The following is a 15,080-nucleotide window of genomic DNA, read 5'->3' on the forward strand; positions in this document are numbered from 1 at the left end:
CCGAAAATATTTTGTTGACACCGACCTACATAGGGAGGAACGACCACCAAGGGAAATCAGAGCTCTTACGGAAAGATATAGGTGTTCATTCTTTCCGCGCGCTATACTAGATTGGAATAATAGAGAATTATGAAGGTGGTTTGATGAACCCTCTGCCAGGCACTTAAATGTAATTTGTAGAGTATCCATGTAGATGTAGATGTAGACTCTATACCATTCCCTTGCTGTCAGTGGAGACGAGTGGGCCGTAAGCCGACACCGGTTTCTATCTCTTCCCTTCTCTCATTTCATAACAATTCATAAAGTGACAAGCACAACTCTATAAGACGAACATAGCGAGGCATTGTAGGGGTCACGACGGCCGTTCAGTCCCCTGACGAGGCATTAGGATTTAGATTTCCCGTGATTTGCCTAAACCTCGGAAAGGACATGACCGATTTCCGTCCGCTTCCTTCACGAGGCTGCGCTTCCTTTTCGTCTGAAATGACCATGTCGACGACGGCATGTTAAACCCTAATCTTCCTTGCTTCCTTTCTATAATACAACCCCGCTCATTACAGCCATCCAATGCAATAGACGCCACGCAAAGGAAAGAAGAGAGACTGCCTCATAATATCATTGTTTCTCACGAACATCTATACAAATAGTGTCACAGTGTTCACGTTACTGACAAAAAAATCTCCATTTGTTTTTAAAACCTACAAAGGAACAGTTGTGCACTATAGATATGAAAGTAATTTTTCACTTGCCAGTTTTTAAACGTCATAGGTTTTGTAATACAAGAAACGAATTGGATCAGACCTTATAACAGGGCGTTAGCGCAATAACTGCAGATATTTTTGTTGGTGACTGAGGACAGTGTACGGAGCAACAATATACCAGTATTTACTTCATTTGCAGATTAATAATTATGCTATTAGGAGTCGTAGATTTTTAGGTTTTTTTATTATCTTCAAATACGTGTGGCAAGAGCAAGCCATTAGTGCTTATTTTCACATGGGCAGGATATCAGGTGTCGAAGTGTTGACATGTGGACGCAAAATGGTTAATCTAAACTGGCAGACGTAGACCACTTGGTCGTGCAGTTACAACCGTGCACAAGACATCAGGTAGTGTACTATATTACGTGTTTACGACAACACTGGTAGTAGCAGAGAAAAACAACTAACACACTGAAATAGGTACATATTAATGTGCCAATGATCACAATATCTACACTTACACCGCTAACACGCTTGTGTTCTTAAAAACACACAGTTGAAGTTCGCCGTATGTATATAAATGTTTTATTTGGCATCTAAAACATTCGCGTGATGTAAAAATCTGCTAATCTGAGTGCTGGACTCGACGCCATACATAGCCCAGAAACTCATTAGTTTCTGCCAAGACCTCCACGAATTCTGGGAGATGTGTGCCTTGGGTGAGCAGCCAACTGCGAAGACCTGTTCACGTTTTAGTCATTCTGAATTCTTTGTCCTGGCAAAGACGCGCTGTCGTAGATCCACAAAATCATTGCAGTCTTCTTGCCTTACGTCATCAAGTGTCTCATACTAGAAATTTTCAGCTTAGGCTGTAAGTAAATTTGAAAACTTGCTAGGTATCTGCGGACTTATCACAGAAAAGTTTTTGATCAGTACTGAAATTTCCTTTCGCCCTGGAGAGTGACACTGGATTCGTATTCTGGAGGGATATGCTTTACTTTCAGATTTTTTCAGCCTGCTTTCAAGCTTCTTGCTGCTTCTCTCGAACTACAGCCAAGAAGGCCATGGCCGATATCCACCTCCGTCTATGTAATACTCTCCCTAATGACCTTAATGTGCCAGGACCTTGAAATCAAATATTTCTTCGTTCATCTTGAAGTCGCTTTACAAAACACGGCCTCTTACGATAACTGAAGTTTCGACCTGACTTTTGTATTTCTTGGATAACTGCATTTACAGCGTTCATAGTTTTTCCGTTTAGTTGACTTACAAAGTAAAAGTTTGTATACCTCTTACACATTCGAATTTTACAGAATAGGTAACAAAATTTATTTCAGCACAACCATGTGAATTCACGTCTGCCAAAGGACTACAGCTCTCTGCAAAGTTGCATTCTTGGATAATTTTTTTCTAATAATTTTGTAATTGAGCTCAATAATATTTTTCCAACGTTCCATTTTGTTTCGTAACTGAGATACAGACTTTCCGTTGAGAGTCCGATAATTACCTCGAATACTTCCCATTTCTGAAATACCGAGTTTAAGTTCGTCTAAGAAGGGGACCACGTCTGCACGTTATCACCGATTTCGCCCACATTTATGGTATATGCAGGACTTGGCCAGAAATAAAAGTGACAGAAGAGGAAGCACCAGATGGCCAAGCCTTTAGGAAAAACAGCATTTTTGACATAATTCGGGCGAGGCATAAGCCATTTATGCTATCGTAGTTTTCAGGAAGCGGTTGGCGCGGCGGAAAGAGCACAGAATAGTAGTCAGAGGGCCGTGAAGTCGAGTCTGTATGTGCTCAGAGCCATTTGAACCATTTGATAGCGAGGTGTACATATACAGATGGCATTTTTATCGCGTATACAAAATGTCAAAGGACAGTGCATTGACGGAGCTGTCACCTGTACTCAGGTGATTCATATGAAAAGGTTTCCGACCTTATTATGGCCGCACGACGGAAATTAACTGACTTTGACGCGAAATTGTAGTTGGAGCTAGACGCCTGTGCAATTACATTTAGGAAATCGTTAGAGGATTCAATACTCCGAGATCCAAGTATCAAGAAAGTGCCGAGCATACCGAATTTCAGGCGTTATCTCTCACCACGGACAAAGCCTTCACTTAACGACCGAGAACAGATGCTTTTGCGTAGAGCTGTCAGTGGTAACACGCAAGTAACACTGCGTGAAATAACTGCAGAAATCAGTGTGGGACTTACGACGAACGCATATGTTACGACAGTGCGGCGAGATTTGGCTTTAATGGGCTATGGCAGCAGACGACCGACGCGGGTGCTTTTGCTGACTGCACGACATTGCTTGCAGCGCCTCTCCTCGGCTCGTGACCATACCGGTTGGACGCTAGGCGACTGGAAAACCGTGTCCTGGTCAGATGAGTCCCGATTGGAGTTGTTAATAGCTGATAGATGGGTTCGAATGTGGCGCAGACCGCACGAAGCCATGGACCCAAGTTGTCAACAAGTCACTGTGCAAGCTGGTCGTGGTTCCACAATCGTGTGGACTGTGTTTACATGGAATGGACTGGTCCTCTGGTCCGACTGAACCGATCATTGACTGGAAATGGTTATTTTCGGTTACTTGGACTTTATTGTCGCAAACAACGATGTAATTTTTATGGATGACAATGCACCGTGTAACCGGGTCACAATTGTTGGCGATTGGTTTGAAGAACATTTTGGACAGTTCGTGCGAATGATTTGGCCACACAGATCGTCCGACTTGAGTCCCATCGAACATTTATGGGACATAATCGAGAGGTTAGTTCGTGCAGAAAATCCTGCTCCGGCAACACTTTTGCAATTGTAGACGGCTGTAGAGGCAGCATGGCTCAATGTTTCTGCATGGGACTTCCAGCGTCTCATTTAATCCATGCTACGTCGTGTTGCTACACTAAACCGAGTAAAAGGAGGTCCGACATAATGTTATTTGCGATGTAAGTAACGTAAGAACTGAAACTAAAGAAGTTTCCACACAGAAACTCGACCCGACGACTCTCGGATTACCGTTCTGTTGTTCTCTTTCGACTGCGCCATTCGCTTGCTAGAAACTATGGTAACATAAATAGCGCATGCCTCGCCCATTCTGCACCAAAAATGCTATTTTGACTAAACGCTCGGCCATCTGGAGCTCCAACTTCTGTGACTTTCAATTCTGGCCAGACCCTCCGTGTATCATAAGTTAAGACCTATCGATGATGACTAGCAGGCGTGGCTCCCTTGCGAACAGAAGACCCTCGCGACCAAGAAAGAATATTGGCAGCCATCTACAAACCTTACCTGCTTGGGGCTTCTTTATTTACTCGTGGTATTTATCACTTGACCTACCAATTAAGTTATCGTCAAACACACGTGAGCTGTGTATAATGCTCTCCCTTTCCGGCGCGCCAGGGTGAAAAATTGAATTTTGAAGGTTATGTAGTCTTCCAACATCTTTGTGCCTCCGAAAGTCGTCGCCACAAAAAGTCATTTTACTTGAGTGCGAAACAGAAGTACCTCCCGTACAGTGTTTTGGTACGAGGAATAACGATCTTACTTCTAAAATTTGCTATTTAAAACTATACGCTCTGACGACTGTTGTTATGTCCTTATTTTGTTCACGAGACATATAGAAATTTACTAAACTAGTGAACAAGAGCGTATTGTTTATGTATAAATGTGATCTAAATCATTAAAAGAGTCCGCGGTCATTGTCAATAATTAATGTAATTTCTCCTATTGTTTATTCCAACAGTCTCGAAATATTTTCGTGTGAAACTGATTGAAGGGCTGGACATGCCAACCAAATTATCTTGAAAGGCGTGACTACGCGGAAACAGTTCCATTCTATTTCCATGGAGATTACTGCCTCAGAAAAAAAATAATTGATTTAGAAAGAATAGCCTGTAGTTATATTGCAGGATAGCAAAATTAAGTGCAGACCGCCAGTTTTTCATGTCCTTAAATCCAAACATTGTTTGGTGCTGTTGTATCATCGTAAGTGGATGTAAATGATTCACGTTATACGTTCTTTAAAGTAATGTAATTGGGGATAGGATTGAGGTGTTCGAGTGGAGGGATTGTGAGAGGGATAGGAAAAGGAAGATAAACTAGAGTGAAGTATGGAGAAGTGCATATTGAGAGTACGAGAACGTTCTGCAACTTATTATAACAAATACACTTAAGCCCAAAAAAATGTTTGAAAATACGAGGGTGTACATGAAGAAGAAAGATGTAAAATATTTACAACGTTTATTTTATTTACAAAGCTTTAAGAGCTGTCACATAAGAAATTCGGAGGCATTACTGTTCAGCACCCCTCCACAATATAAAACAATGTTCAATAAAAACAATACCAGCGAGCACATTTGCCCGTAATAGCTGTTACGAGACCAGTTAAAGGCACTGCTATATTTGTAACTCGAAGGTTACTGGATTGGAGCAGTTTAGGCCAGAAGATGACGTAGTGTAACGTCGAAACCGGCTGCTTAGAAATAACCCTATAAAACGGCGATTGGTATTGTTTTTATTGAACATTGAACAGCTTTAGTCCCATACTCAACCGGAAGATGGAGTTACGTTCATTGAATATAAAACAATGTCTTATTTCTGCCTCACAGTCATTGTTTCATTTCAGGCTTCATGGCTAGACAAAATAATTTTATGCACCTGGCCTCAAAGCAAGCTCTTTATACAATATTGGCAGATTTACTGCAAAGCAAACGCACTCGTTCCTGTTACCAAAGCTTTTTCGATGCAGAAACACATTACCTGACTTGTCATCAGTGCAACATAGGAAATTACATCCCTCGCTTTTAACCTTGTTACTCGCAGGAATAGCTTCTGAGCATCAGAATGTCTTCTTTCTATGTGTACCTCCAAATAATGTTACTTTAAAATAAGCATTGTACTTTTGCAGAAACCTTTGTCACATGAGCAGTGCAGCTTTATTCGTGCTATTCGCGATCGCTTGTCTCACCAAAATATGATGTTAAGCTTGTTTAGAATGATGCGACAGAGCCACGCAGAGTCCGTGTAGGATATGGTGCACTGGGCGAGTTCATTCGTTTGTTCGGGAGGGGAGGCCGGTCGGCAGTGACAGGACAGAGGTGTGCGCCCTGCAATCTTTGTCAGTCGATTTTACAGAAAGTATTCGTACAAAAATTTCATTTTTGCGCTACTTGCATAGCTCTACATGTCAGATTCATGATGATGTGCCCATCGTTTAGTTAATGGTCATAGTTATTGTGATATTTGCATGGAAGTAAGATAAGTGAAATTCGAAAAAGTTTGCAATGAAAATAGGTGTCGCTATGACCTTGCGGGAGTATGTTACATAATATGTTGTTGCACGTGAAATTTAGCGAAGATATCGAATTTTTCTTTAGACTTCGATGGAGGTCTCTATCTGTCACCAATATCGAGAATATTGATCTGATTTAGAACACTCTCTTGCGATTGTGCGCGCCAGCAATAAAGTCAGAGAGAAATATCCACAACATTCCTGTTATTACATAAATTGTTTGAGATATCAAAACGAGATCTTGGAAAATATAGCATGCAAAGAAGAAAATATTTTGCTATATGGTTATTAAGGGCCATTGGTAGCTGGTGAAACGAGAAATGCTATGGGTTTTGGAACAACGTAAGTGCAGACACGACACATTTATTTTTGTTCCGGGGATGTGCTTTTTCATAAGCTACTGACCTTACTTTTCCTCAGTTCCTCGAGTAATAAGCTTAATAAACCACCGTTTCAGAATTCACTCACAACTGTGTCTGTACAACATATTAGTGAGGTGATGTGGTGTAAACTCAAAAAAAATGATTCAAATGGCTCTGAGCACTATGGGACTTAACATCTATGGTCATCAGTCCCCTAGAACTTAGAACTACTTAAACCTAACTAACCTAAGGACAGCACACAACACCCAGTCATCACGAGGCAGAGAAAATCCCTGACCCCGCCGGGAATCGAAACCAGGAACCCGGGCGCGGGAAGCGAGGACGCTACCGCACGACCACGAGCTGCAGACAATGGGTTTTGGCAAAAGAAGCAAATTTTAAAATGGCAACAATAAAAATGTGCAGGTTTTACTCAAAATTCGCCACTTATGACGCTTCTCTGAAAATTTCAAATGGTTATAATCAAGGCGAAAAAAAAATCGCTCTTTTTCTTGCGTTTTGAGCGGCATTCTTTTTAGATACTAACCGGAGCAGATGTGACAGCCCTTTTTGAATCTTCACCAGGCAAGTGTGGGTGTGGAGAGCTCCACTTAATATTTACAAACAATGTGAGTATAGAGTTCAGTTTGGAACGGCACTTTCATTCCTGCAGCGCTCAGCGTTTCTTCTACAGTGCTTTCCCGTAACCTCCACCACTAACGCTCTCCCCAAGCGTGCCCTGTTTATTGCGCATCTAACCACCAGCTATATGCGCGGACTCTACACGCGTGTTCGCTCAGTAGTGTAGAGAAACGTTCGCCAGTGGGAAACGTTTCCGTTATATTTGTTGAGTGTTTCTCGCCGAGTCAAGGCTCTCATTCTTACGTTACCGCCACTTGTCTGCACAATTACGCCGCAAGAGCTCCAGACTGGGGATCTCGTTTCCAGCTGTTCCCGTAGCTCCAGTCATACTGAAACTAACCAATAATTGCACGCATGAGCTGCTGGTCAGATCTCTTAAAAAATGCATGTTTCAGCCATCTGGAAACGTATGGTAATCATACCAATGAGCACTAAAAAAAGTGTGCTTGGTAATTTTTAATATAAAAACAGGTAAAATTGCATGCGTTCACGAGAGGTATAACGTGAAGTAATCTTCTAAAACATAAAATGTAGCATAGGCAAGTTCGAAGGTGGTGCAAAAGCAACGAAGTAAATTCAGAGTGATAAAAATCACTGAGAAGGTTCAGATCTCCAGCATTATTTCTGTACTGCATTTTGCCCCTGCCTAAGGTCTACGAATGCCTTAATATTTAAATGTTTTTCTTCTTCCGTTTATGAGTACAAGACATCACTGGTTATCGTTTACCTTGTGTTTCAACAGTAAATCATTTCATGCAAAACTGTTTAGGCGCTCTTACGACACTAAAGTCTTGTCGCAGCATGGAGGTTTGGATTTAATTTGAAATGGTCTATTTGTAGACATACATTTGGACGTGCAAGCGCTAACAGCGATGATAGTCATTATCACGTAACACTTGTTCTTGGGATCCAACTACACTCCTGGAAATTGAAATAAGAACACCGTGAATTCATTGTCCCAGGAAGGGGAAACTTTATTGACACATTCCTGGGGTCAGATACATCACATGATCACACTGACAGAACCACAGGCACATAGACACAGGCAACAGAGCATGCACAATGTCGGCACTGGTACAGTGTATATCCACCTTTCGCAGCAATGCAGGCTGCTATTCTCCCATGGAGACGATCGTAGAGATGCTGGATGTAGTCCTGTGGAACGGCTTGCCATGCCATTTCCACCTGGCGCCTCAGTTGGACCAGCGTTCGTGCTGGACGTGCAGACCGCGTGAGACGACGCTTCATCCAGTCCCAAACATGCTCAATGGGGGACAGATCCGGAGATCTTGCTGGCCAGGGTAGTTGACGTACACCTTCTAGAGCACGTTGGGTGGCACGGGATACATGCGGACGTGCATTGTCCTGTTGGAACAGCAAGTTCCCTTGCCGGTCTAGGAATGATAGAACGATGGGTTCGATGACGGTTTGGATGTACCTCGACGATCACCAGTGGTGTACGGCCAGTGTAGGAGATCGCTCCCCACACCATGATGCCGGGTGTTGGCCCTGTGTGCCTCGGTCGTATGCAGTCCTGATTGTGGCGCTCACCTGCACGGCGCCAAACACGCATACGACCATCATTGGCACCAAGGCAGAAGCGACTCTCATCGCTGAAGACGACACGTCTCCATTCGTCCCTCCATTCACGCCTGTCGCGACACCACTGGAGGCGGGCTGCACGATGTTAGGGCGTGAGCGGAAGACGGCCTAACGGTGTGCGGGACCGTAGCCCAGCTTCATGGAGACGGTTGCGAATGGTCCTCGCCGATACCCCAAAAGCAACAGTGTCCCTAATTTGCTGGGAAGTGGCGGTGCGGTCCCCTACGGCACTGCGTAGGATCCTACGGTCTTGGCGTGCATCCGTGCGTCGCTGCGGTCCGGTCCCAGGTCGACGGGCACGTGCACCTTCCGCCGACCACTGGCGACAACATCGATGTACTGTGGAGACCTCACGCCCCACGTGTTGAGCAATTCGGCGGTACGTCCACCCGGCCTCCCGCATGCCCACTATACGCCCTCGCTCAAAGTCCGTCAACTGCACATACGGTTCACGTCCACGCTGTCGCGGCATGCTACCAGTGTTAAAGACTGCGATGGAGCTCCGTATGCCACGGCAAACTGGCTGACATTGACGGCGGCGGTGCACAAATGCTGCGCAGCTAGCGCCATTCGACGGCCAACACCGCGGTTCCTGGTGTGTCCGCTGTGCCGTGCATGTGATCATTGCTTGTACAGCCCTCTCGCAGTGTCCGGAGCAAGTATGGTGGGTCTGACACACCGGTGTCAATGTGTTCTTTTTTCCATTTCCAGGAGTGTATAGAGAAAAATTTCCATAGATATAAATGTTCCATCTGCTTACATTCGTATAAGAAACGTTTCACGTCGCAAGTTGCAGTTGCCACAACGAAGAGAAGTAATAATGGTATTGCCGTCAGAGACGTTTTATCCATACAGCACTGTGATATGGATTGCTGCAATATCCAGTTTTTCAGAGCAAATTAACCATTGGTGGTTTTGAATTGAAAGCAATTATACATTTTTAGACTTTGTAATAGTTTTGAACCAATGTAAGTAATACGTGACTGACATAACTGCGTGTATCTATGAACATTAAAAGGGTGCATTCGAGAAAAAGTGGACTTGCAAGGTGACCATCACACGAAGTTGTACTGCCATCATTGTAAAAAGGGTTAGCATTTCAATTGGGGTATCACACGATGCGGGTTTGTGATACTGTCCGTAGGTGTGGATGCGATCACCAATTAGTATGGTTCCATCTAGGATGTTGAATCGTGGGAAAACAAAACTTCTGCAACCGTCTGGACGGGTGTTAGGGTTGCTGGCGGAAATGTACAGCCAACAGCGACAGTTCATGCAGAGTGCAAAGACTGTTAGTGATAGGAAAGTTACCGTTGCTGCTGGGAACCGACGGTGTCTCCTGGGTCCACAACAATCGTCTCGTCTCGGGCCTATAACATACCAAGATCGTCATCAGAGTGGTCCATTTGATTATGAAATTAACTGCTCAGTGTAATTTGTTGTCTGAGATTTGTTTGTGATTTTTGTGTTGTCAGCTGTCATAGGGTAGCCGGTTGTTTTCTGTTTTCAAATGGTGCAAATGGCTCTGAGCACTATGGGACTTAACTTCTGAGGTCATCAGTCCCTAAGAACTTAGAACTACTTAAACCGAACCAACCTAAGGGCATCACACACATCCATGCCCGAGGCAGGACTCGAACCTGCGACCGTAGCGGTCGCGCGGTTCCAGACTGCAGCGGCTAGAACCGCTCGGCCACCCCGTCCGGCGTTTGCTGTTTTGATAGTACAACTGGCAGAGGCAGTCAAGCATTCTATGACACAAAAAGTCGCCGACCTAATGGTATGTGTGGTTCTCAGATTGAACTTTACAGAAGAACTCAGTTGGCACTGTTAAAGAGAGTCTTTGGTCTGTTACGCTTCTACATTTGGTTGTTCGTGGTTTCTCAGGTAAGAATGAAGGGATTGTTCGAATGGCTCTAGTTCATGTACACGCGTGGGGCGAGTTTCTTGAATATCTCGGGGGTGGTCTCGAGGTGGAATTCATTGTGCTCGTCCACAGAACGTGTGTTTGGTGGAGCATTGATTATGATTCGTAAAATCTTGGTCTGAAGGACCTCCATAAGACACAGTTGTGTTGGAACTGCATATATCTAGAGTGGAGCACTGTACACATCATTGGTTCAAAAAATGGTTCAAATGGCTCTGAGCACTATCGGACTCAACTGCTGAGGTCATTAGTCCCCTAGAACTTAGAACTAGTTAAACCTAACTAACCTAAGGACATCACACACATCCATACCCGAGGCAGGATTCGAACCTGCGACCGTAGCGGTCTCGCGGTTCTAGACTGCAGCGCCAGAACCGCGCGGCCACTTCGGCCGGCACACATCATTGGTCTAGTAAAGTTATGAACAGGGAGCTCTGCATTTGTAGTTACGCTTTATAAAACCACGCTATGAATTACAAATGCACAGAAGAGTTTTATTTGCATGTTCTGTTCTGGTCTTGTCTGCTGTACGTTGTTACTAACTTCTGAAACAATGTTTCCAACAGATTTTTTGCTGCAAATTGTTAACAAAGCTCTCCTAAAAAAAACATTTGTTGTCATACCCTCGCACAGTACGAAGCACATTGCTAAGCGAAGCAGCTGAGCAACCAAAATACTCTCTTGGTCTGATAGTTACTCGTTTAAATTATGATTAGTAATAACACACATAGTTCAGTTAGTTCTGTTTTCGCGATCTGTTTTACTTTTCTTTCAAAAAATTTGAGTTCAGCCATAGCGTGTCTTTACAATATGTTTTTCTACAATATGTCAACGCACTTCTGAAAAGTTTTTATTCGTGCTTCAATGTTTAACCCGTTTAGCTATGCCAGAGTGCTCCTTCTCTCTGGCCGAGTGTCCTAGTGCTTCCCCCGCAAAGTACAACGTAGATCAGACTTTCCCAACCATTAAGTTGCGTCATTTTATTTTGTTCGTATTTTACTTGACGATCTACAGCTGTCGAAATATTTTTCAAAATATATTCACTAAATTTCGAATTCTTGTAGCATCAATTGTACTCAGCATAGCTATGCTACCTATCGATGACAGCTTAGACGCGGTGACAGATTAGACTACGACATAAGGATATGGGCAGCGTGACGTGTGGAAGTTTGGGTCAGTCTGGGGAGCGTGCTTGAATAGCCCAAATGGTAAGGCGACTGCTTGCAATAAGCGGGAAACTTGGGTTCGAGTCCCAGTTCGGCACAAAATTTAATATGTCACAGTTGGGAAGTATAGCTCCACCTAAAAAGCTGGTGATGAAAGAATTCGCAGTTTACCGAATATACTTCGAAAAAACTTTTATTTTGTGCCATAGTGCTATGAAGTCCGTCGCGAAATTTTGTTCTGTTCAGAGACCTAAATTTGTAACAAAACATTTTTCTTTTTAACTTAAGCTATAACAATTTACAATCGAGACAATACGTACAAGTTACTCCTTATAATGGTGGCGACTACAATTTAGTGACAGTAGAAAATTGTAACAACGGTTACCTCCTATTATGCAGGTCAGGATGTGCTCAAAGATTAAATTGCTTAGCATTTGTTAGTGTTCAATTAAGTGAAATGAAATTTTATTAGCCATTACCCATTAGCCCATAAAAAAAACATAAAATCAAGCCAACCTGCACAGTTACATCTTCACAGTTAATGTGTCTGCTATAGTTTACAGGCCAAAAATATAAAAATCAATAACGTACAAAAATGGATCAAATGGCTCTGAGCACTATGGGACTTAACATCTAAGGTCATCAGTCCCCTAGAACTTAGACCTACTTAAACTTAACTAACCTAAGGACATCACACACATCCATGCCCAAGGCATGATTCGAACCTGCGACCGCAGCGGTCGCGCGGTTCCAAACTGAAGCGCCTAGAACCGCTCGGCCACACCGGCCGGCCAACAACGTACATCGTATAATATTTATTCCAAAAATAAATCGACAGACACTGAAGATGTCACATACATCTTGGAACATCTTTGGGTGGAGAGTAGAAAAAAAGAACTGAAGCGCATAGGACTGCTCGGCCACACCGGCCGGCCAATAAGGTACATCGTATAATATTTATTCCAAAAATAAATTGACAGACACTGAAGATGTCACATACATCTTAAAACATCTTTGGGTGGAGAGTAGAAAAAAAGAAAAACGTACTTTGCAGAAGGTGGACTTTTAAAAACCCAAGTTTAATTCGCAGCCACAGAAAAAACTTCTCCACAGGAGCTTTCTTCTCTAGCAAGAGATACACATACACACATCAAAAAAAGTTTTGCATCATCCCGGTTCCCAGAACTCCTGAAGACAGATGTTGACTGTGGATAGTGGATCACAGACACAGACGCTTTGACTGTTCAGAGATGTCACTAAACCCGCCCAAAGATGTATACAACCGTGCATGAGCAACGCCTATTAGACGGAGGGGGTCCGACAGCCAATCAGTTCCAGTCATTTCACCAAGAAGGAGGTACACGGCTCTTGTTGGTTGCAGTTTAACGATGCCTAGACAGTCAATACCGGGGTTCGATCGCGTCCGCATTGTTACTTTGTGCCACGAAGGGCTCTAAACAAGCGAAGTGTCCAGGCATCTCGGAGTGAACCAAAGCGATGATGTTCGGACATGGAGGCGGTACAGAGAGACAGGAACTGCCGACGACATGCCTCGCTCAAGCCGCCCAAGGGCTACGACTGCAGTGGATGACCATTACCTATGGATTACAGCTCGGAGGAACCCTGACAGCAAAGCCACCATGTTGGATGATGCTTTTCGTGCAGCCGCAGGACGTCGTGTTACGACTCAAACTGTGCGCAATAGGCTGCATGATGCGCAACTTCACTCCCGACGTCCATGGCGAGGTCCATCTTTGCAACCACGACACCATGCAGCGCGGTACAGATGGGCCCAACAACCTGCCGAACGGATCGCTCAGAATTGGCATCACGTTCTCTTCACCGATGAGTGTCGCATATGCCTTCAACCAGACAATCGTTGGAGACGTATTTGGAGGCAACCCGGTCAGGCTGAACGTCTTAGACACACTGTCCAGCGAGTCCAGCAAGGTTGAGGTCCCATGATGTTTTGGGGTGGCATTATGTGGGGCCGACGTACATCGCTGGTGGTCATGGAAGGCGCCGTAACGGCTATAAGATACGTGAATGCTATCCTCCAACCGATAGTGCAACCATATCGGCAGCATGTTGGCGAGGCATTCGTCTTCATGGACGACAATTCGCGTCCCCATCGTGCACATCTTGTGAATGACTTACTTCAGGATAACACATCGCTCGACTAGAGTGGCTAGCATGTTCTCCAGACATGAACGCTATCGAAAATGCCTGGGTAGATTGAAAACGGCTGTTTATGGACGACGTGACCCACCAACCACTCTGAGGAATCTACGCCAAATATCTGTTGAGGAGTGGGACAATCTGGACCAGCAGTGCCTTGATGAACTTGTGGATAGTATGCCACGACGAATACAGGCATGCATTGAAACGTCCCCTTTTGAACAATTACAAAAGACTGTGCTTAACCTGACACACAATATTTTGTTAGCGCAACGCAATCTGACTTTCAAAATTCCCTACAAAAGAATGGCCCTGACTAACATTAAACTATACCTTTCACAAATCACTTACCTCACAAAAATCTTCGCTCCTCAAGCTACTGCAATACAGCGAGCGCCACTACTGCCAGCTAAATAAAAGATTCAAACTATGGAAGGCACTAACTACTGATAGGGATAGTTAGCAAATGAAAGATATTAATAGAGAACAAACAATGTATTTACCTTGATATCATCATATATAAATTCACTATCGGAGAAAGTAGCCGAACTTTCGGATCAGTTCACTAACTTATCTACGAAGGTAGATGATAATCTGAACGACACAAAACCGGTAGTCTTTAATGACACAGAAGAGTGCGAACAAATTAGGAAATTCAAACAAAATCAGAATCAAATTAATACGCAACACCAAAGAGAAATCCGGGAAGTACAAGATCAGCTGACTCAGGTAATACAAGAATTACGTATTTCAGAGGCCACTCGCGCTCCAATACGGGAAGAGGGACTTAGAAATACGGAACAACCACAAAATAATAACACAGGACACTTCGGAAGTTATGAAAGAAATTGGGAAGATGCACCGAATTTTGAAATGGAACCGCCGAAACGACGTAACAATGACCGATATGCGACTCGCCGACATGATGACTTTGACTATAAGCTGTTCATTACTACACGTAAATTCAAAACATTTAAGAATTCTGGCAACGACATTCATCCACAAGCATGGCTCCATCAATTCTCTCATTGTTTTCCTCCCAACTGGTCATTAGAGCACAGATTAGAATTTATGTGTGGCTACTTAGAGAATGAACCAGCTGTAAGAATGCGGTCGGTCATTCACGATTGCCACAGTGAAGGAGAGTTTTACCATGCCTTCCTCTCAACACATTGGTCTCAGGCCACACAAGACCGAGTA

General features: G+C 43.8%; 1 protein-coding gene across 1 annotated transcript in view; it reads right to left on the reverse strand.

Moving 5' to 3' along the window:
* The window catches only part of LOC124615703 (glycerophosphocholine phosphodiesterase GPCPD1-like), a 274,793-nt gene that overhangs the window by 172,669 nt on the left and 87,044 nt on the right, over positions 1 to 15,080 (reverse strand). The window contains exon 2 of the mRNA XM_047143743.1: positions 9,921 to 9,979. The gene's annotated coding sequence lies outside the window, so the exon portion shown is untranslated. The remainder of the gene's footprint in view (positions 1 to 9,920; positions 9,980 to 15,080) is intronic.

Source organism: Schistocerca americana, chromosome 5 (assembly GCF_021461395.2).
Source record: "Schistocerca americana isolate TAMUIC-IGC-003095 chromosome 5, iqSchAmer2.1, whole genome shotgun sequence".
In the NCBI taxonomy this organism is placed as follows: Eukaryota; Metazoa; Arthropoda; class Insecta; order Orthoptera; family Acrididae; genus Schistocerca; species Schistocerca americana.